Genomic DNA, 23,523 nt, shown 5'->3' on the forward strand with positions numbered 1-23,523 from the left:
CCTAAAAAAAGAGGCTGTAAATGTACATAATTTTTGTTGCCCTGCTGTTCCTTCTCTTAAAGGAATTGTAGATCATTTTCAGCACTTTCTTTTTTGTGGCTTTTCCCTTCTCGTTATTAAAAAAAAAAGGAGGGGGGAAAATAATCCCAAGAAAAAACCTACCATACACCAACATCTTTTTAGTTTGACTTTCAGCTGATGTTTGTTTGTTGTTTGCTTTTTTTTTTACCCTTCTTGCCATGGTCATGGTAATGAGCAAAAGGTTATATTGTTACACTGTGCCTGAACATTAAAAACAAAATTGACAAACTTATAAGGCTATCTATGAACAGCAGGTATAAACCCCTGTCAGAAATAACAATGCTTCAGGTTTTTCTGTTCATAGCCAGAAAATACACACCAATTCCAGAATCTCTACAATGACCTGACATGGGAATCATTTGCTACTTAAAGGCAGTGGTGCATCTTCTCTAGATAGTAATAAAAATTAAAATAGGCAACAAGGTATGTCTCCGTCTCAGTGTACAGTGATTGTTATAGCTTCTGTAAGTGCTAATAAGGAATGTAGGGCATTAAAATTTCCTGTAAATTCTGATGGAAATACAAAAAAACCCTCATGAAACTTTTCAAAAGTTGAAACATAATAGAAGACTTGTCTATTAAAATAAAGTCTTCCTACCAATCTAAAGTGTTTACTGAACAAAACCAAATAGGTTTAATTTCCTTAGAGCGATCAAATTTAAATCCTCACCTTGAATTAGCAACAGCAGTAATTCTTCTACCATAAACAGGGAAGATCCTAATCCCTCTTCTACACATAGACCTACATAAACTTTGCCTTATTAGTAAGAAAAAAAGCCAGGTGGGTTGTATGTAATTTCCAACATCACTATCATTCAGATGGACAAATAAAAAAAATTACAGTAATCAAAAGCAGACCTTTCAGCACATGTAATTAAATGAAAGCTTAATAAAGAATAATTTGCAAGAACCAGATGTGCTTATGTCATAATTGTTGCTTTTTTTGGAACAACTTCTCTAATATAACAAGCCTCCACAGAAATGAAAGTTACACAATGCTATAAGCTCAGTGACTCAGTGGCGAGACAAATGTGAGCAGGAGAGGGAGTCAGAACTCTGGGTGACAAATTAAGACCCTTGTTTGTTTGTTTGTTTGTTTCCTGCCGCCGCTTTTCAATACCACACAGAGGCTACAAAAGGATCACAGACTACTATTTTGAAATCAGTATTGCTTAAATATTTTGGTTAAGGTACAACATTTTCCTGTGCTAGAAAATCAGAAAAAAAATAAAATACAAAAAATTCATTTCAAGTGATGTCCTGGAGAATGAAAATGAAGCAATAGTAAGTACACAATAATAAGTGTTTGGTTTGGGGTTTTTTTCCCCTCCTACTGGGATCTTAACCTTTTTAGCATATTCTTCATGTAAATCTATGCTTGCTTAATAGGATGCCCTGCTTATGTGAGAGCAAGAAGCACATTTCACAAACTTCCGAAAGCCTGCTCAATCTCAGCTCAGAAATAATCAGGCACTGTACTCCAAAAAAGAAGATACAATAAATTTGAATACAATTTAAAGACAAACCCCAAAGATTATAATGGCTTTCTCAGTGTTCTGTACTTTGTCTATTAAAAACACTTATTATTGGGTTTTATAACTTTTTATTTTTATTTAGTAACCTGTTTAGCATCTACTTGAACTATCTGGGTGAGATTACTTAGATTTTACTAAAAGTAGACTAAAACTTTAGCACTCAGTATAGCGTGCACTGCATTTTCAAGAGCAGAAAAGGAATTCTATGTGAAAACAAGCCCAGGTTTATCAACTAAAGTTCAAAAGGATTTCTTTCTGTGCTAAGCCATGAGGGCAAAAAAAGTGGGGTATGAAGTATCCTGTCAAAATATTCAGTCCTTCTTAGAGAAAAATAAATTATAGAATGTTTAGGGTTGGAAAGGACCTTAAGACCATCTAGTTCTAAGCCCTCTGCTATAGTCAATGAAGCACAGTGTGGTGGGCTGACCCAGGCTGGCTGCCAGCTACCCAGCAAGCTGCCTCAACAGTACAAGGAACAAAATCAGATGGAAAAGCTCATGGGTTGAGGTAAAGACAGGGAGATCACTTACCATTTACTATCACAGTCAAAACAGACCTGGCTTGGGAAAAATTAGTTTAATTTATTGCCAATTACAGTGGAGTTGGATGACAAAAACTAAAACTCCTCATGCCCACCATTTCTCCAGGCTCAACTTCACTCCTTCATTGCTGACTCCTCCACCACCTCCAGCTTCACCTGCCAGCAGGGCTGTTCCTCCCACTCTTCCCTCGCTCCTTGCAAGGTACCTGTGGTGGGGCTGCTGAGGAACCAGCTAGAACTGGATGGGTCTGGCACAGGGCACCCCTCAGCTGCTTCTCCTCACAGTGGCTTCCCCTCAACTCCTTGGCTGCCAGCACTGACACTCAGCATGTGCATACAAGGTGTGTTTATCATCTCTAAAAGCTGTAGTCCACTGTGCAGCTGTATCTTGGCCAGGCATCTCAAGATCAACACAAAGAGAGAGTCACAGATGCTGGCCAGAGCAGGGCTCACAAGTGAACTGATACCTGAGTCTCAGCAGGACTGGCAACTGAAATGCTCACAAGCACTTTAAGGGTCACAGAGACAGCAACAAGAAAAGCAGGCTGTTATAGTGACTACCTAGGAAAGTGATTCTGGAAATCCAAACATTAAAAGCAGAATAAAATTAGAATTATAAACCACTCCCTCCCCAGTATGTTTAATTTATGTTAGAAACCACTCCTTTCCCAGGCTGTACTGCAAGTAGTGTGAGGAAGAAATAGTTCTAAAGGGAGACAGAAAGTAAAAGAAATTTTGTCATTTCTATGTGTGTGTTTGTGTGTGTACGATAGTAATCCTGCTCAGTATGAGGGGAACTGCACGTTCAGACCCCTGGTGCGTGCGCTTGGCTGAGGAGCCACTGGCGTGAGGCTACCATCTGTGGGCTTATGACTGAATGCCTTTAAGTCAGAATCCTGCCTAGACCTAGCAATGCTGCAGCTCTGCTGGTGCCTTGGGGGACTTGTGATAGCAGTTGTTTGAGATTGACCCAGGAAATGACAGTCTTGCTGAGAACATAGGAGAAGGAAAACTCCTGTCTTCAAACCCAGGCTGATGGAGCTCATCCAGCCTTGTACAGCCTTCCATCTAAGAGAAGGACACTCTCACAAAACCTATGACCCGCGGACTTTGTTGTCACTGTCCTGGCAAGCTAGGCCTGGCAGTTAAACCTCAGGTGTAAAGGGTGAGGCCAGTTCTGCCCCTCACCTAAACAATCCCCTGTGCAGGCTGGCAGGGCTTGCTCTCACTTGTCTGTATGGACAGGTGAGGGTCGAATCAGTAGGTGACAAGGTGCATGGGAAGCTGCAGATCCAACCTTGCATGCAGGTGAACCAGCACATGGGTGGCTCGAGATTACTCAGGGGATGACAGTCCTGGTTGGACACTTCCTGATTGCCTAAGCACCCTTTTCAGTCCAGATTTGCATATCCCAATTGCCCTTGGTCACAGTGCTTGTAGTAAGCGTGGGTAAAGCCCTTCCCAAAATCTTCACTCGCAAAGCCAAGCCATCAATCAATCAATAATTCATCACTGAGTTACTTCAAAGTCAAGATACTGGCTTTAGCCTGATATTTCTATAAATTTGTTTTACAGCATAAAAGCAAATGAAAAAATAAGTAACAGTAATTAGCTTTCTTGTTTGCTTAAAACAAAGCTGCTTCAGAAACATGTACATGTCTTGCAAGAATTTGCACCAGCACTAGAAACACTGCAATGGGGACTGTGAAACTGTGTCACTTCTTTTAAATACCAGTTTGCATGGGGAGTTAACTAGTCTGAGAAAATACGTACATGCCAACTTTGCAGAGGTAAAATTGATATTTTTGAAAATACCACTTCTGTGGCTCAAAATGACAATTTAGGAGCTCACATTTAGATGGTCAGGTTGCAAAGCTTTTATTTGTAAGATTAAGGAAGGGAAAAAGCCCAAACACTGAAAAAAATGTTGATTGCTAATATTCAAAAGCAAAAGTTTCTATGAATTTTTTTTTCAACTAAAAAAATTAACCTACCTCAAACACTGAAACATACCTTCTTTTCCATGTATGTCTAGCACATAAATAGAAGAGCATTTCATAAAGTTTATGCCAGCTACTGAATCAGAAAGCTCTTGATTACAAATTAGATATTCAAAACCATCAAGTATCCATGACTGTTTTAAGGAGCCTTGAAAAACGTATAGCCTGGTTTTAATTTTTTTAAAAGGTCACTAAGCAAGATTCTTACAATCCAATTCCCAGCATCTAAATATAAGTAGTCCTGATTTTGAACTGCTGAGTGCTCCTGAAGAGTAAAGAATTTTGGAAACCAGCTCACTTAAGGTATGTGAACAAGGATATAGCTTTACAGTTCTCAAAGCCAGGTTTCTTCTAGTGTCATGATCTGACTCTGAAGAGTGGGATTTTGAAATGCTGCAAGTCTCACTTATTGCAATGGCAAGGGAAATCTCACATTTAGGCACCTATGAACTTACAGGCTTATGGACTTAAGCACTTATTATTGAAACTCTATTCCAGCTGTAATCAACTAAAAATCTGAGTGGAATCTGTGAAAGTTGGAGGCCACTATGAGTCAGCATGATGTTTACCTAAAAAAAGAGAAGAGTGGGAAAGTGCTGTACTCACCACATGTACAGCACAGCACAAGTACAAAGTAATTTTTTACCTGGAAAGAGCAGAATTTATACTGACCACTTGCTATAGCTTAGAGCTAACTTCCAAGAAGAACTGAATAACTAAAAAAAATTAATAATCAGGGTGGTGGTGATTTTATTTTCTGCTTCAGAAATTACCCATGGCATTTAATGAATTATTTCCACTTCACTCTTTTTATAAAAAGTATTATCCATAATACAAAATTTCCCCCAAAACCTGTGAACTAATAATAGAGCATCTTGACTAATCCAGATGTTAAAACCTTTCTTAATGCAATCTAAGTTTCACAATGTCTTTGTTAGATATTTTCACGATACAGCAGGATAACTGCCATCACTGTCAGTGTTCATTCATGCCTCTCCAGAAGACAAAGGCCCTAAGCTCATACACTTCTCTCAAGTTTCACCATTTGTTTTCCAACTAATTTTTTCAACTAGCTTTCAATAACCAAAACTCTTCCATTAGCTCAGGTCCCTTCCCCTTATAACTTTTCACTTGCACACAGGCCTGGAACATTCTTAGACATGAGTGCTGCTGAATGAGATTGAGCACAGTAAATGAGCACAGAGGAAAGCTTTCTGCACACCAGGTGTTTCATTTTTTTCCCCGAAAGGAATACTGATACTTAGGTCTTAGGCTCCAGCATCTGTGTCTAAATGAATGAATAAAGGTGAAGAATTTGGAGAACTGAATGTTAAAGAAGTAACACATGGTGAGGAAAATAAAATGGGTCTCAACACAGTTAAGGGAGGTTTGGACTGACAACAGCTTGTTACTTTTGTGACAGGCTGTTTCACCACCTAACGCAGAATTATGATAATCATAACCTTCTTGCCAGTGGCTTGTCAGTGACAGGCCTATGCAAAAAGTTTGTTTAGAGAAGATATTTCAATAAAGAGGAAGTGATCAACTGCTGCATAGGAGAGAGGCTGTTTCTTCAGATACGTGAGCCCAGGGAGGAAAGAAAGGGAGAAGTTACACTTGAATATATGAGAACAAAAATACAAGGGCTACAGACATTTCAGCTGACTGTGCTGGTGAGGGAGAATTTGGTTACAGAGGTGGGGATATAATTCAGATGCCATTATTTGCAGCAGAATTCTCAAGAAACTACCACAAAGTCATATGTGAAATATAGAAATAAGAGAATGGTTTCAATAGTCAGCATAGCAGATAATCAGAGTGCAGGTGATGAGGGCTGGCCTAGCATGATAAATTGCTATGCATGCACTTGGAAGATGCCCCACAAAGAAGTTCAGTAAGAGGTGGCTTGATTCAAGGAGAAAGAAGGAGTGTGTTCTAGAACCATTTACCCTTTTTCTTTGCTTTACTAAAAGATTTGTGACTAAAATTGAAAGATATTTTCCTTTTTTTATATTTGTACATTATTTCTCCAAAGGTGCTAGAATTTATTTATTTTTCTCAAAAAAAAGAAAAAAAAGCTAAATTTTTTGGGCCCTAGTTAATTCTGAAGTCTTCCATTACTGCAAATGTAAGTCCTATGTTACATCTTCAACAAATACATTTGCTACAGTAAATGAAACTGAACAATGAAACTACTGAGAATCAAGTGAGAATCCTTATTTGTCAGCATTTTAAATGAATTGTGCAAAGCTGAAATCTTATTTATAGAGATGAAAGTTCAGCTATTTAGACAATGAGCAATTTGGTTTCTAAAGATGAAAAACTCTAAGGAGTGACTGCAAGTGCTGTTGAAATCCTGCACTACAAGAGGTAATGCAGTTATTTTTTTCCATAGTATATTTAGTATGTAGTGTTGCAAAGCTATAATTCCATAATTTTCCTTCCGAGTATATAACATGAAATAATAATACTTGGAACTGTCTGATCACAAAGGGTTTTTACAAGCTCACCAAACCCAGCAACATCTTTACTATTTCCAGAGCACATTTCTGAAAAGAAGCTACTCAAAACAAAAAATAACAACTTCCATGGGTCTGCTTATGATTTTTTATTATAGGTGTAGAAGTGCTTAAAATAAGCTTGATGTCAAACAGATTAAAGGAAACAGAGTCTCTGAAAATTTTTTTCTTGTGTTCAGATGAAAAATGGGTTAGAGCTAAACCCCATGTTTTGGGTGTCATAGATAATAACTATGGAAATAAAGGTTAAGTGCTGGCCTGAGCCCGATGTCACTGATGTACCCTTCAGCAGTTCAGGCAAGGTAACCTTTCCAAAAGGCAGTGCATAAATACTCAACAATTTCACACACATCCTAATCTAGGTGCAAGAACTGTTTCTAAAGTAAAATTAATTGTACTTATTTCTACCTATTTTTGTTTATAAATGCCTTTTTTTGTATTAGCATGTCTTGCACCAAATACGTTCTGTGACTAGCACTGCAGGTGAGACCTCCACTATGCACCAAGGTAAGAAATGGGGTTATTGGCTTATGTATATATATATTCTTTTTACTCTTTGTTTTATCATGCTTTTAATGCAGATCCTTAGAGTGAGAGGTAGGTTAACAGAAAACAACATCCAGAAATGCAAGACAACCTAAGTAACTCGTCAGCAGCTTAACCATGTGACAAACCCAGGGGCAACTAGAAGGCAGCTACTGCCTGCAGAGTCTGCCAAGAAGCCAGATGCCATCACCAGAAAAACACCTTCCACAGCTCAGCATCTGTGTCCTAGCAGTGCTCTCCACACAAAAGAAAAGGAGGAAAAGAAAAAGAAGAAAAGGTGCATATAACACTGTTAAAGAAAATGTACATACCCATGAAAGCAGTACTTACTAGAATTTAAAAATTTATACTTCGAAAAATCAAAGTTTTGCTGATGAAAACAAGATCCTTTTATTATAGCAGCTTGACCCTAATGCTAAAAGTGTATGTTTCCTTTTGCATTACAATATATTCGTGAAGGTTCTACCTGTTAAAACAGTGTATTTTTGTCATGGTTTAAGCCCAGCCAGTAACTCAGAACAATGCAGCCACTCACTCATTTCTCCTCACCTTCCCCTCTTGCTCCAAGAAGGATGGGGAGGAGAATTGAAAGAATGTAAATCCACAGGCTGAGAGAAGAACAGTCCAGTAACTAAGGTATAACACAAAACCACTGCTGCTACCACCAATAATAATAGTGATAAGGGGGAAAAAATGGGGAGAGAATATAAAACTAAAAGCAGAAAGGGAAAAAAAAGCAATAAACACAAGTGATGCACAACACAATTGCTCATCCCCCCCCCGACTGATACCCAGTCCAGACTGAGTAGCGATCTGGGCCTTCTGGGTATCTCCCCTCAGTTTATATACTGGCCATGATGTGCTGCCGTATGGAATACCTCTCTGGCTAGTTCAGGTCAGGTGTCCTGTTTCCGCTTCCTCACAGCTCCTCCTTACCGGCAGAACATGAGAGACTAAAAAGTCCTTGATCAGGGTGAGCATTACTTAGCAACAACTAAAACACTGGTGTGTTATCAGCATTGTTCCCAGACTAAAGTCGAACACACAGCACTGCACCAGCTAAGAAGAAAAATAACTGTTACAGCTGAACCCAGGACAATTTTATCAATTTGTTTTGACAAACTTTGGATGTCTCAGTAGCATTTTCTCAGTTTTTTCTAAGAAATATGTTAACAAATGAAATTAAGGTGAATCTTACAGATCTGCTAGTGCTATGGGCCAGATCCTTCTCTGATTTTAGCATGTGCCACCATACAGATAACAGTATCTTACTATTTAAGAGCCAACAAGCATGCAACATCAACTTGACGCACAAGTTTATGCTAAATTACTGAGAAAACTGAGAACTATTTGGCTTTATATGGATATTTCTGAAATGGTGTTGAACAAGTACAGCTATGTGAAGTTGGAGTAATGATTAGGAAAAAGTGTTTAATTTAGAAATATGATAAATAACAAGTAACAATACACTGCAAGTACTTCTTTTTCTCTACACAATCCATGTATCCTTGTATATGTACATCGTTTCCTTTTAACAGACTCAATCCTTTCTTTCCCCTGTTTATACATGCCTAATCTATCCATAGTGGACATAACATTCAGATTTTAACTCATATATCACCTTACTGCAGAGTCCTCTCATTGTTAACAGAGCATGAATGGTCTCTACTTCTTAAATAGCATACCAAATACTTCTACAACAGGCATTAAGGTGTAATGCAAACAGGCAGTTAAAGAATTATCATAACTAATATCATAATAACAAAGATTGTTGCAGTGATTATTTGCGCACTTGCTGGTTAATATGCTTTCAGATTTACCGAAGCCCAATATGTGCAAACAAACTAAGTGTATTTGTGAAAATACAAATAATACATTTTATAGTCACAGATGGAGTTAGAGGACTTCAGTTTTTCCTATATGTTCAGTTGTGCATCTGCTGAAAAAAGTTCTCAGCTAAAAGAATGATTTTACCAGTTATTCATATGCATTCACTTTAGGGGTTTTTGAACTATTAACATCAGTAATTTCAATGCCTGTCACTTGCTATTCTATATATTGTCAAGGGAAATTTTTTCTTGGTCCTAAATTTCATTCAGTTCCTGTCTCCTGTCTGTTTTGCTTCTCTCTCAAGCTGCAAAGAAACAGATACCTAATTTCACCACTGAGTGTCTGCCACTTCCAGCTCCTTTTACTGGCTACAAATTCATTGTACTGGTTCAGAAAAAGAAAAATCACTCTCATTGCTTCTACTGCCCTGCTGTGGAAAATGGCCAACCCATACCAAAAATAAAAGAATCTCTACACATTTTAGATACTGCAGCCTGTATTGTTGTAGTACTACAAAATAACAGCTTTATTTTATTAAAAGAGCCTAACTTTAAGTGGACCATGGAATATTTATGGCTCTCAGTAGTCCTTTGAAAGAGTTATCTTATGTTTTTATGCTGATCATGGGTCAGGGGTTCAAATCAGCACTTCTTTCTGTCACTCCTTATATATTTTACTATAATTTACAGCTCAGCAAGAGGACTCATAAAACAAAAGTGTCTATTTTACTTCAGCAACTAATTCTAGCTAATCAAAGCTTTCCAGCAAAACAACCCAGCATGAAACTCTGCGTGGAAAATATGCAGAGAACAAAGCTTTTTGTCAAATAACACATCTCATGATGTAAACACATATGTCTCTTTTAGGAAATTTTATCGCTTCCACATTATCGGCACACAAAAGGAGCATTCTTGTCGCAGACCTGGTGCGACTGTGGAGCCATCGTCATTGGAAACAAGACCCTGATTAGGTTCCCACACAGATATGAATAGATTTTCTTTTTTTAGTGTAATGCTGCCTTTCTTATTTCTTAAACAGACTAGGAATTGTGACTGTAAAAACAGTGAATTGTATTTGGACGACATTTGTTTCTTCATATTTTTTTTAGCTACCCAATGACACCAATTATCCCATATGGTTGTCCTCTTCTGGAAAGTCTGAGTTAATCCACAGCTGTGAAGATGAAGACGCACCCAGCAGGCTCTAAATCTGGTGGGTCTCTTTTCTGCTAATAAAGTCCACAGTCTGCTGGACAGATGTTAAGAGGATTTGTTAAATAAGTCAGTGACAAAGGCCCAGATTTCTGCTGGGGAAAATAATTAGCAAGACCGTATCTATTCTTCATAGATTTACATTTCTTGCCTCATCTTCTGAAGAAGCAAATTCTCGTTACTTGATAGAGGAGTCCCACAGCACATCCATCCTGCTCAAAACATGAATGGCCTAAATGATCGCATCAGCATGTGTTCAGAAGAAACGATAGATCTTTTTGTACTTTACTTACTTTCACGTGTAGTGTAGTTCCTGTGCCATTATTTTAAGTTTGGTTTTATTCATCATACTATGGACTCATACTGGGAAAGCCTGAATAACTATTGTCAGCTTAAAATGTCTACTTACATTTTTAATGTAATGGAAAATGTAAACTGAAGATGAAAATATCACTTGACTAATTTTTCTTTAAATATTATTAATACAGCTTAATCTTAAATAAAGAGATCACAGATAATACATTCTAGCCCCAAGGCTCATGGTGATTGCTGATGCCCTGGGAGGGAAAAAGAACCCCAACAAACCAAACCCAAAACACTACCAAAAAAAGAAACCCAAACAAACAAGCAAAAGAAAGTGGAATGAGAAGACACCTGCAGCAAGATCCACATTTAGACACCTACAGACTCACTTTTCCTGATCCCAGCCATTGTGATGGCCTGACAACACAGGCATCCAATCCTAAAAAGTCTCTCTCAGTTACAGTCATTTAACTGAGGAGAAACACTACAGAACTAAAATAAAGGCACCAGTGCAATAAAGAACAAACCTGCCTTCAGGCACATGTGCATTAAGGTGCTCTTAAAATAATTTCTGTTTCGTTTGGGAACTGTATTTCTTGTTCTTTTGACCTCATCCTGCTTTGATGCAATGAAGTAGAAATGGCCATCAAAACAGCTCACTGCTTTTAGGGTGTTGTTTTTAGGCATTGTTCCTGAGATCGTGCCCCTTAGAAATCAAATGGCTTTGACTTCATTGATTATAACAATCAGAAACAATCTCTCAGCAACTGCCTGTCCACAACTTGTTTACTGTAAAAGTGTGGACAAAGCCAAGAAAGAATGCTTAGAGCTCAAAGAAATCATCAATCACTGCAAGTAGCTAAAACAATGCATGTAATTTGGCACCTGGAAGTTGCCTCTAATATTTGTTTCCTCTTAGAAAGTAAAGCAGTTGGTTTATTAGTTTTACAGCACCTTGACTAGTTTCCAAGATACAATGTCACCGGCATCACCCTTTGAGGCTGCTGGGAATTTTTAATGAGACAGCAGCAAATATGTGAAAGAAAATTTCATTCTCTGCAAAAAATATAAACTGAAAATTTATCGTAAAATTTTTATACAATTGAAATTCAGACAGGATATTAGATATCATATCACTACAGAATATATGTAATATTGGTTCTATTGAAATAAAGCAACTACTCAGTTCAGATGTCAGAATCTGTGATATTTAAATGAGCCTTCCTATTTTTCCCAATGTGACAAAGTCAAAAATCCAGCCCTGCAAAGTGCAGGTACTGGTCCTAAGTCCCCCAGAGAGAAAACTGTATTTCTGCCATGTCAAAAAAGAACAAAAGGCAGGTTGAAAGCTGACCGGGGAAAGAGAATAACAGCTACTAAAAATATATATATTAAAGAAATAATAATTGGAAGCCTTCTGTAGTGAATATGGAGCTCTGGCTTTTTGAGGAGTAATTCCCTTGTGAAACCACTGACTGGAGGGAGAGGCAAAAATCCTCACTGACTTGGCGGTTGTGTCTCACCTCATTTCACTCTCCACCCCCCTCCTCTTTCCAAACAGACTGAGTGTTGGTCTGCTGAGAATATGATGCTAAGCCACTTTTCCTGTAGAGTTTTTAAACTGGGCCTCTGAGAAAGGGCTTGATACAATTCAATGACTGAAGTAATACCTTTGTCCATCTGAGCATTAAATGGCTCATTGAAATACAGCTTAGTTAGAAAGAATTTCAGTAAATGGTGCTTTCAATTTTTATTTTTTTTTTATTATTATTATTATTCTCCCAGCAGATTACAGCCTGGATCTGAAAATGCAGTTCAGTCACTTTTGGTTGCCTCTCAGGTCAGGCCTTTAGCCAGTGTTAATTAAATATAAGCCCTTTAGAATACTGGAGGTTAAATCAGAGCAACAAAACGGTCTTCTTCAGAATATTACCTCATGCTCTCCAAAAAACTGTAATCTGTCTGGGAGGGCCCTGATTTAAATGCATTTGTCTTAATAATGAAAATTTATTGAGGGTTTGGGGGGGGAATCCATGCTAAATGCTATTTTGTCCAACAGCTAGTAATCATGAAACATTAAACACCTATTTCCAAGCAATATACCATGTCTATTGTGTTTAAATAACACACATCATAAAGGAAAGTGCTGCAGCAGACAATTTAGGCTGTAGCAGCATATACAGCACAATTTTCACCTTGATAAAGTGAAACTATAAAGAATCAATGTGTAAGTCAGACAGCTTCCATACCTAATATTCTTCCCTGCAGCTATTAGAAGTTCACATTTTTGTCTCTAGTAGGCATGAACATTAGTATGCCTTCAATTTCATGTCTTCAGTCACATTTTGTTGTCTGTTTCATACAATTTGGCCAGACCATGAAATTGGAAAGTAGGTGATATTGTCTTTTTTCATCTTAATGATTTTAAATGAGAACGGGAGGTTTTTCTGTAAGGTATTTGTTTACTGCTTTGTAAAAAGTTTCCGAAAGTATTCATACCAATCTTACTATTAAATTAGTCTAAAGAAAGATTTTTAATACATGGTAATTAGTCTTGTCTTTCTGAACACAACTTTACTGTAAATACTCCTCCTTGACTATCTCTTTGTCCCAAGATTCCTTAGAAGAACGCAACCAAGCGATAATTCAGCATTATTGCTGCTTCAGTGCACTAATCGCTTAAAGAGCAGCAAGGACCCTATGTTTACTGCCACAAGGCTCCTACAGCCTCCTGGCCTAAGGCAGGCTCCCCAGCCCAGCAGTATCCAGATGTCAAGAGGAAAATCCAGGTCCTGATGCAGCATGCTGCTCCATTCCAGTATGGCCTAAACATCTGTTTCATCTGCTGGCATACAACCTGCTGAATACACTGAGACTGCTGCACAAAACAGGGAATTGAATGAGGGTGGGAGTGAGATACTGCAGTTGCACAGGTCAGTGTATGTATTCCTAAAAACACTCTATGCAGATACAAAAATTAACACAAAATGCTTGGAATCCCAAAACTGGATTTTGATCATTTGCTGTCTCAGGTGGAGCTCTCCAGACTAAAAATCCAGACAAATAGCAAGGACAATGTGATCATTAAAAAAACCAAACTCCTTCTACACAACACATGCTTAAGCATTTTTTGATTCTAAAGGAGGAAGAGGCCATGACACCTTAGCTTGTCATCTTACTAATCTTATGGTGGTTTAATACTTCATAGTGTAAGAAAAGGACAAAAGAAGAAAAAGCTTGGAAGTATGTTACATAAATTGCTTGTTGGAGTTATAAGAACTGCTCTTTATGTAGAACACTTAAAAATAAGGTGAATTTAGGAATCTATTACATATTTTAAAACTCCTAGATAGTAACTCAGGAGCTTTAAACCAAGCATATTTTGTCTAAAAGACAGGAATACGTAAAAATTGTCAATTTATCTTGAGGCATGACAAAACCAGCAAGCATTTTACTTGATCTAGATTAAGTTCAGACAAGGCATAAAGGAATGTTAACTGTTCTCATCTCTTCCACTTTGTGTATCTATTCTCTTGTGTTTTGCTACCAACAACAATGGAATAGTTGCATGCAACCATGCAAATTCTTTTAGTTGTTTATGAAAGCAAGATCAAAGCCCAAATTGAGTGTGTATTTTCTTGCTGTATTTTTTCTCAAGAGGAGGACCTAATGAGAGGTTGTTTAACCAGGAGTCTTTCTCTGCAGCTGCAGAGCAGAAGTACTGTCACAGTGCAACCTCCTGGCTTACTCTTTTCCCTTGCCAGCCTGGAGACATAGCTCACCTCAGTGTGCCTGGAAACAGGAGCACAGAATGCAGGACGAACTGAATACTTCTGTGTCTCACCTCCCCATAGGGTGAGCACCTGTACCCAGAAACTGGGAAGTACTTTTAAGACCTTACATTTAAACACACCCTCTGTGAAGCTGAGAAAGTCATCATTTTCTTTATGATGTACATCATGAAATGGATACACTGTTAGTGTTTTAATACTACAGTGTCTGAACGAGGTAAATCTGAATACAAACATAAAGTATTGCTAGTAAGGACAAAATGTGAGCATTAACAAAATCTGCTATTTTAATAAAATATTGTAAATATCAAGAAAAACCAATGCAGCAATATGTAAAAAAACTTCATCAAATATCTATAGCAGTTTCCTCTGCAGGAGGATAGCAAAAACATCAATAAAATCTCTTAGGCATAAAGATTTGCATTCCTTCATTTAATGCTGTCAGATTACTGATATGCTACTTTTTGATCACAATTTTCCTGTTATTTACCATGCACAGCAAAGAACACAACAGAGTTGTCTTTGTGATTCTTCCAAATCACATGTTGTAACACACAGCTTGGAAACTGGCAAAAAAATATTTAACATTTTTATAATTTTATAAAAGAACTGTGACATACTCTGCTTAAGACTCTTAGGTATTTGCTATAGAATTAAAGAGATAAATAGAAGTTCATTAAGCCTAAATACCTTTAGTAGAAAGTCAGTCACAGCGAAGGACAACTTCATTTGCTTGAAACAGTAATTTCCAGTGGATAATGTTATTCAACAAAAAAAGCGAAGTGTTGAAGATAAATCTTTATGTGTTTGCTTCTATTAGAATTTGCTTTTGGCATTTTTATAGCATAAATTCTATCTCATCGAAATTGTGGATAGCACTAAAGTTAACAGAGTTAGCTTGTTAGCTCTCCTAGGAAAGCAAGCAAGGACCAGGAAGCATGGCTCCAAAGATATCTGCAAACAAAGGCTCTAGTATTTTAAATGCCTTCTCCTGTATCCAAAGAAAGCAAACAAGCAGCACTTATTTAAAATAAAAATATAACCAGATCTATCAGGAAAATATGAAAATACAACCAGATGGTAGCATCAAAGCACAGTTTTTTCATTCACTTTACGCTATCATAATATTACCTTCTCTGGTGACACTGTAAATCAATTTATTCACAGAAAGAATTTAAATTTCTTTCTGATATCATTTTAGAAGCTCTTACAAAAATCAGGTTTTTATTCCTTACTGCTAATATAAAATATCTTTAACAGTAAATGTGAGAGGTTTATGTGAAGAGCAGTTTACTCATGAATTCAGAGAGTTTCACACACTTCATGTTTAGAAATGTATTCTGGAATGAAGCTAGTCTAAAAAAGAAGAAGCTGCTTATAGAGAATCCCTGTGATAAGGGAAATAAAATTATATCATTGGAAAGCAATTAATTACAGTAAGTTTGCTGAATGGATGATAGCTATCAAAACTTATCAAATTTCGCATTTCAGAATTTCAGATATTTATTTTTAAAAAATGCTAGCAAATGGATGGGCTTTGTGAGAGAAGTCAGGAGTTTCATTCAGGCTCATGTCAGCAGGATTACAAGCAATTATGAGTAACTGCTTGTTGAGCTGTGTGAAATGAGTTGGTGAACGAGTTCCCTAGTAAACGCATGTCCATGTCACTGGTACTTTTGCCAGTAATGTAGACAATTTGAGTTGAAGGGATCTAAAAACATAATTATTCTCCTAATCCTACGGGGGATGAAATCAATTCAGGCCTGAAGATGGTTGTACAATTGCTGCTTCTAGTGTAGACCTTCTAGGTTTTTCAACCTGGCAGCAGACAGAAAAACAGAGGCATAAGTAAAAGAAAAAGAAATCAGGGATTGGGGAAAAAAAAAGTGGCAATAAATCTTCACTAGAAATATTTCTTAAGATCTGGCTTAGGTCCATGGGTTCATTCACAGCTGGCCATCCAGATGGAGAAATTTCCAAATACGATTGCAGTATTTCCCTGCGTAGAACTGTACAGACAAGAACAAGAAAGCAATGCTCTCTGGCCACTGCTAATCATACTGAAAGGCAAAAGCACTACAGTTGAATTCTTACAAGTTCCCATGACAGAATAATGAGACACCATCCCAGTAGTAAATGGGTGCAAGCCAAAAAAAAAGGAAGAGTCACATTTAAACTACCTCTCTCAATTCCCATGTCTGAATCCCATCTTGTGAGAAGATGTTGAGACAGCTCTGCATTTAAAGGCTGAGTTTTTTAAAGTGCTGCTTGGGGTTTGAAGCTGTAATGTTTTCCTACTTTTAGAAGAGACTTAAAGAGTTCATGTGATAGCTTGCAGCCATTCTATTATTTTCACTAGTGAAAATGGAGGAAAGGCAGGGATATGATAGATATATACTGGCTCTACTGATCAGGAGAAGCTTTATCAGTCAGCTGGGGCACATCTCGGAAAAAAAGTCACTCAGGTGCATCTATAGCATCCCATTCAATTAACATACCATTAAAAATGTTTTGCCCCTGTTCAGCCTGCTGTATTACCTGATAAGTCACATATTTAAAATGTACATTTAAATACAGGAAACAGTGCAATGTTTTCTTTGTGAAGCAAAAAAAAAGTCCAGTTTACAGATATTTTAAAGCATTACAAATAATTGTGCTTTACAGGATGCTTAGCAGATCTCTCTCACTGATCTTTTACTGTATATTTAGAACTTTCATGCACCTTCAAGGAAAATTAAATAATTTCCTTAAAGGAAGTGCACACAAAATTATGCAAAACATATTCAAATGGGTTTATAAAAATTACATCTAAAAAAAAAATCACATTTGCACCTCAAAAACAGGTACTGGGAAGTTACTATTACAAATTTATTATAAACTGATGCATTTTACACAAGTACATATGAATTTGTCTAAGAATGCCATGATTTCAGAACTGTGGTGAGGGTGATGGTATTTCAGCAATAGTGCCGGGACCAGATTGAAATGATTTTGATGCCTGATCTTAGCCCTCCCCTAGGTGCAGAAGTAGACTGCAGTAGAAGAGATAGCCTGTACTGGATGAATTACTATGGATAGGTCACAGATGTATTATTTAATAAAGCTGTAGACTAGTTACGTCTTGTGACTTGTTTTGTTTCTAGTGTTTAGAACAAATGATGCAACTTCTCTGAAAGGACTTTACCTCTTTTGTTTCTTTGCTTCCAAACACGCCAATGAACATGACAACACACTCAACTATTCCTGCACCAGAAATATTTCTTCATCTTTTCTCATACTTAGCTATTTGTTATGATTCATGCACAACACCAAAATACATGCTCTATTGTGTTGACTTCACTACATTTTGTGAATAATTCCTTCAAGTTTTGAATAATTCCTGACATTTGAGCACGATGTGTTTTTCTTCCTACATGTCTTAAGACACTCCTCCCTCCAGTCTTTTTCTCAGGACACTTTCAGCTTTCCATGTGTCTCCAGCCATACGCAGCCTTCATGCTGAGACTTAAGAAGAGACAAATGATTACCAATACTTTCTGTGAGTTAGGATACTTTTCTAGTTTCTCAATCATATGGATTCTAAAAACTTCACAGACCAAATACATCTCAGACAAACAGGATGTTGGAGGCAATACCATTCCTATTTCGTTGTCTAAAAAGACTCAGAGATAGCAATAGCAACACAGAGAACTGATGAGCTCAATTTCATCTTCTATGAATTTCCCTTTCTTTCTGAATTGGGTCAGTGGAAATACTTTATTATAATCAAAGATCCTCTGAAATAAGGCGGGTGATAATCTTTCTACTCCATGCATCTGTAAGAGAATTCTTCAGCTTCTTTTAAGCATGTGTGTGTGTGTGTATTTTTACACCTAGAAGCTCTCATCTAACCACCCTTGTTCTTAGAACTTTTAATTCAGATGAAAGGTGAATTATTAAGATGTTTTGTTGGGGTTTTTTTCTGTAGCAATTAGTCAGGAAGGAATGATGATACAGAAGCATATTATTTTCCTTTGTGTATATAACTAACTTAGTAATTTTTTGTCTTTAATCTTATTGCTGCTAAATTCCTAAACATCAAAACATATTAACACCTTCACACGAAAAAATCCTACATGTTTGTAATTTGTAGCCAAATGAAGCAGCTTGCTCTACAGTTATCGAAGTATAATAAAATTCCAGAAACATATTCACTTGCAGCTAATTCCTGTAAGGCATACACCATATACATTTCTAGAAAGCTTGAAGGAATCCAACTGCCAGCTCAGAGTATGCCTCCCAGTCAGCCTATTCCCCAAAGGGATGCCACAGTTTTAAAAGAGCTTTAAAAAATGTGCTCATCCCCTGACGGGACTCTGTAGTACTGGTGCCTCTGGTGCTCTGTCAGTAAATGCATCAGTAGCTTATTTGCTTCTTACTGGCTTCTGAGTGAACACATACCCCAGGGAGGGAGCTTTGCAAAGCACAATTACTTTTAAATAGAGATTTGGCTTTCAGTGAGGGGCAGCCAGTGGTTAAGACAGAGAGAACGTCTTGTTGACGCTGGGGGCTGACTCCTCCAGTCACTTGGGCTCAAGCTTCTGCCTTGATATAGACTGAAGAGACACAGGAAACCTCCTGCAATCCAGGCTATAAGGATGACATCCTTTTTAACATACAAGTTTCCTGATAAGTGAGTTTATGTTTGTGCCATTTATGATTTCAATGGTAAATTCTCCTTGGAACAAAGCATATGAGCCTGGAAGGCAGCTGTCCTGCTTGGTAAGATTTAAAGGTGAAAAAGATAGGCATCATCCCAGATGTCTGATCCCAAGATACCAGATAGAAAAGTCTTCCCTCTTGGTAGAGGAGAGAAGGTGCAGGAATGAAGCACTTCCAAAGGTGGAGGGGTGGTTAGTCATCTGAAGGGAACAGAAATGGGGAGCTACCAACGCCAAGCTGGGTGACAGTCCACTGACTAGCGTCCTACTTGCAGTGAGGGGAAACACAAGATCAGGACCAGATCTAGGCCTGCCACAGCCAAGATAAGTACTAAAACTACTGCAGATTACAGAAACAGTCTCTTTCTTAAATATTCCTATAAATTTTTTATTAAATAATGTGACACTGTTCCATTAAGCAAGAATGGGAATAACAAAGACATGCTGTTTAAAGCAGTCATTGGAGATGCAGGGCATTAAATGGGTGAGAAAAGGGTCTTGCAGCTGCAATGTTGCTGTGCCAGGCTGATCACTCTAGCTAAGGGATTTGTTTGCTTCTCTGTCCGTTTTTACTAACTGGAAATGAATAGGGGGACTCCCTCTCATTTTGATCAGGAATGCCATTACTGGAGGAGCTAGGAAAATCCCCCTAGCCAAAGTTTCATCAGACTTGATATTTTACTGCCAAAAGCCCCAATTTTGATGGGATGTTTTTTCCTTATTAATATCACTTTGCCAGATAATTCAGGGCTGAAGATGAGAAGGAGTAGGAGAAGATAGTGTATTAAGAAAAACTGTGAAGAAAGGAGGTTATATGGTAAAATATTGAACCAATGACATCATTTTCATTGATACTGCCACTGATATAATTCAACTTGATAACACAGATATTACATACAGGGACATAAACATTCAAGTAGGGAAAGGCAGAAGTATAACTATTTCATTGATTTTAATTAAATTTTCCTAAGTATGGCAAGGTTGGCATATTTTTAATTTTATTTTCATTAAAGGGCTTGCATGATCTCTCAGACCCCTAATAAAATCTTTTCACCTCTTTCCTTCCTCTGCTACAACCTAAATTTCTATGTAAGAAAAGGAGCAAAATATTTAATTTACTACCTCCATATACTGAAATTTGCACACACCATTCCCTTAATTTAGGCCACTATTCACTGTATTATAATAAGGAACATTCTGTTAAAATATGCCCACCTAGAGCTCAGTAGTGTTTGAATGGTAGATAAAATCATTCTATAAGGCTAATGAAGACAGAAACTCTGTCTGTAACAATATTAAGTTTGTTTTCTCTAGTGATTCGAAGAAGTGAGCAATCTGTCAGTAATACATTGAAGGAAATTACTTGTCTTGTAGGAATTCCTGCTGACAGGCACTCACTCACAGTGCTGACCCAAACATCTACCCACTGACAAACAAATTACAGTATCTAACTCTGAAAAGGTTAGTAGGTGTTTTTAATTTTTATTGGTTTCACCAAACCTCTTTCACATTTACCCAATCACCATTCTCTGTTGTGTTAACAAAAAGAAAGGAAAAGAGAAGAAAAGAGAAAGAGAAGAAAAGAGAAAAAAGAAAACCCTATGGGTTCTCCATTTGAAAAAATTATTATTGCCTATATCTGAGAGTGTTATGTCAGATAAAACTGTTAAACTGTGTCTAACCAACATTAAGACTGGCAGCCCTGCCAGTGACTGACTGGGTGAGTGAACACATTACTGAGACAGCATTGTAGAAATTAATTTTCTTCAATAAAGTGATTTTTAAGGCTCATATATTTCACAATCTAAACATATGTCACTGTTTCATAAACAAAATAAATGGATTAAAATAATACATTACCAATATGCTGACACATGGAGATATTTTAATTAGAAATACTTAAGCTGCGTGATATTTAACTGCTATATTTGTTGAAGAGGAGCATGCATCATTGCATAAGACATAAGGCAGGTACATCACTTTCCATGATGCGGTAACAGAGTGGGACCAAATCACTTCCAGTGTGAGCTATCACTATCAGATCACATTAACCCCACTAAAAAATTGCTTTAAGATTACAACATATAGAGGAAACTCTGTAAGAGCAGCAGTCTGCTAAAAACATCTTTTTCATTGAAATAATAAGTCACCAGGATTCTAGTTCCCGAGAATAATATTTCTTCATAAAAAGACACATTTAACATCTTAGCTATTTAAAGGCCATATTTACATGACTGTCGCATTACATTGGCCTCTTTCCTGCACATTCTTCTTGACATACTTTAAGGACCAGCACTAAAATAGCTGAGGAAAGCAAATGTCAACTATGTCCTGAAATTTATATGTGTGAGAGAATTGGAATAAGTAGAAATGTAATATATTGTTTACTGTACTGAGTGCCCTCTGTTCTCTAAAGGTCAAAAGCATTGTAACCTTAGAGTTACAGTTTCTGATTGTTCCCAGGGTTAAATTCATTATAAAAATTAATGGTTCAAACCCCTCAACCTTCAGATATATGAGTATTCATGCCTCCATCTGCTGAACTGTTCAACTAAAAATAGCATTCTTTGGCCTTCCCTCTACTAATATTGTGCCCCTGAGGCAGGCTATGCAATGCTTCAGCAGCACACTAGATCTGCACCCAGCAGTATAAAAAAAGGTCATTCACTTTCTCTGCAATTAGAAGAGAGTATGGAGGAGTAGGATGAGATGGGAGTGAAGAAAATAGACAAATATGTGTTTAGTTAAAATTTAACTTTTTTTAAAAATGGATTATAAAAACTTCAGGCTTCAAGAACACAGCTGCAACTATAGTTAAGACTTGCCAAGGTTCATTAGTGTTCTAAGCGATAAATTTTGAAGGACAAATTACACAAATAGTTTGGGGAAAGAGTTATGAACGAAAGCTTTTTTGTTTTGCCTTTTTTTTCCTAGAGCTCACTTTGTTTAGGAATAACTTCAGCTAGCATCATTGTAGCGCTTCCATTTCTATCAACAGTTTATCAGTTGCGGTTGAGAGAGTTGCAACATTTCCTTATTTACCTCATAGAACACTTTGTAGAAATATCTAGAGAAAAAGCAGGGTTTTTTTCTCTTTTTAAAACAATAAAGACCATATTTTAACATTCCTTGTTTGAAAGTAAGGACATATAGGTGCAACCTCTGCCATGGAGACTTGCTAGTAATTATGTTACTGCTACAAGCACTGTGAGAGCTGGGAAAATCCATTTACTGATAAAGTTCACTCATTTAGGAAGATTACTGGGCAGACATTATCTAGAATCGGCTAATATCAGCGCAATCATCTGACAGCTAGGGAAAAATTTCAGGGAAATGGGACAGGAGAGAAACTCCAGAGAAAATGGATATAAAAAGAGGAGCAAAGGAAAAATTATTGATGTGTTTTGTTGCTCACACTGACTAAATAAAGCAACCTGCTTCTGTTACACACGTGCATCAGAACTGGTTCACACACCACTATGCATACCTGCTACAGGTGTATTTGGTTATATATCTGTAAATTATTTAGCAGACGGTTGATTTGACACAATTCACTCACGGTTGTTTGAAGCTGGAAGGGTGACCAGAAATAGCCTGGCCCTTCCTCTTAGACCGTACCTACAGAACTGTCCCCACACCAGCAAGACCCTCCCTCATACCGAGATTCCTAAGAAGGCTTGGTCCACATATTTAAATCTTTGGCGAAGGTGTTGAGAAACTGGTGAGACTGGGCTGAGCTGACAACAGCAAGTATGGAACACAACATCATCAATGTCACCTTCGTGAAATCAAAAGAAACTATCTGATGTCAACACAAAGAAGAGCAAGCCACCACTTCAGGAACATGGACTGGCATAAACATGTGGTAATTACTATGCTATTTTATGATATTCAAAGCTACAACTGAGTATCAATGGTATTTTACCACTAGCTGATCAATGTGGTACAAACTCTTAAGAGTGGATGGGTCAAACAGGTCTGTTGCTAGAGGAGAACTTAATACTTTCATCTTACATTTTACTTTTTACTTATTTTTTTAATACAAGGTCCATGTGAGTGAAGGTAGTTACTTGAGAAATTCCTAGATATAATTTCAACAGCTTTTTAACATAACCCACGGGTGAACACAGACATACAACTCAGAGAAAATGTGTTTTGATACCAATGTGCTAAATAGCTTGAATAAGATGGGCAAATTATTAATTACAAATAGCCCACTGGAGAAATATCCTCTGTGGAACAATTGCTATTGTTACATGATGTACCTGTGAGTAAGTTGGTTTTTTTTTGTGTTATTAGATTCAGAACTTCCATAGAAGTTGCCTTAACAAACAGGAAGATCAGAACACAGCATTGTTGCTAGCTCCTACCTAAAGAATGATCATCTCAAAACCTCGTAAGTGAAAAGAGGCGAGAGATTACGAGATAGAAGCTGACAGAATTTCCACTGCAGCTGGATATGGATT

General features: G+C 37.3%; 1 protein-coding gene across 1 annotated transcript in view; it reads right to left on the reverse strand.

The window, feature by feature from the left end:
• Positions 1 to 23,523, reverse strand: part of SOX6 (SRY-box transcription factor 6) — a 254,326-nt gene that overhangs the window by 61,911 nt on the left and 168,892 nt on the right. The gene's annotated exons all lie outside the window — the stretch shown is intronic.

The sequence above is a fragment of the Melopsittacus undulatus genome, chromosome 4 (assembly GCF_012275295.1).
Source record: "Melopsittacus undulatus isolate bMelUnd1 chromosome 4, bMelUnd1.mat.Z, whole genome shotgun sequence".
NCBI lineage: Eukaryota > Metazoa > Chordata > Aves > Psittaciformes > Psittaculidae > Melopsittacus > Melopsittacus undulatus.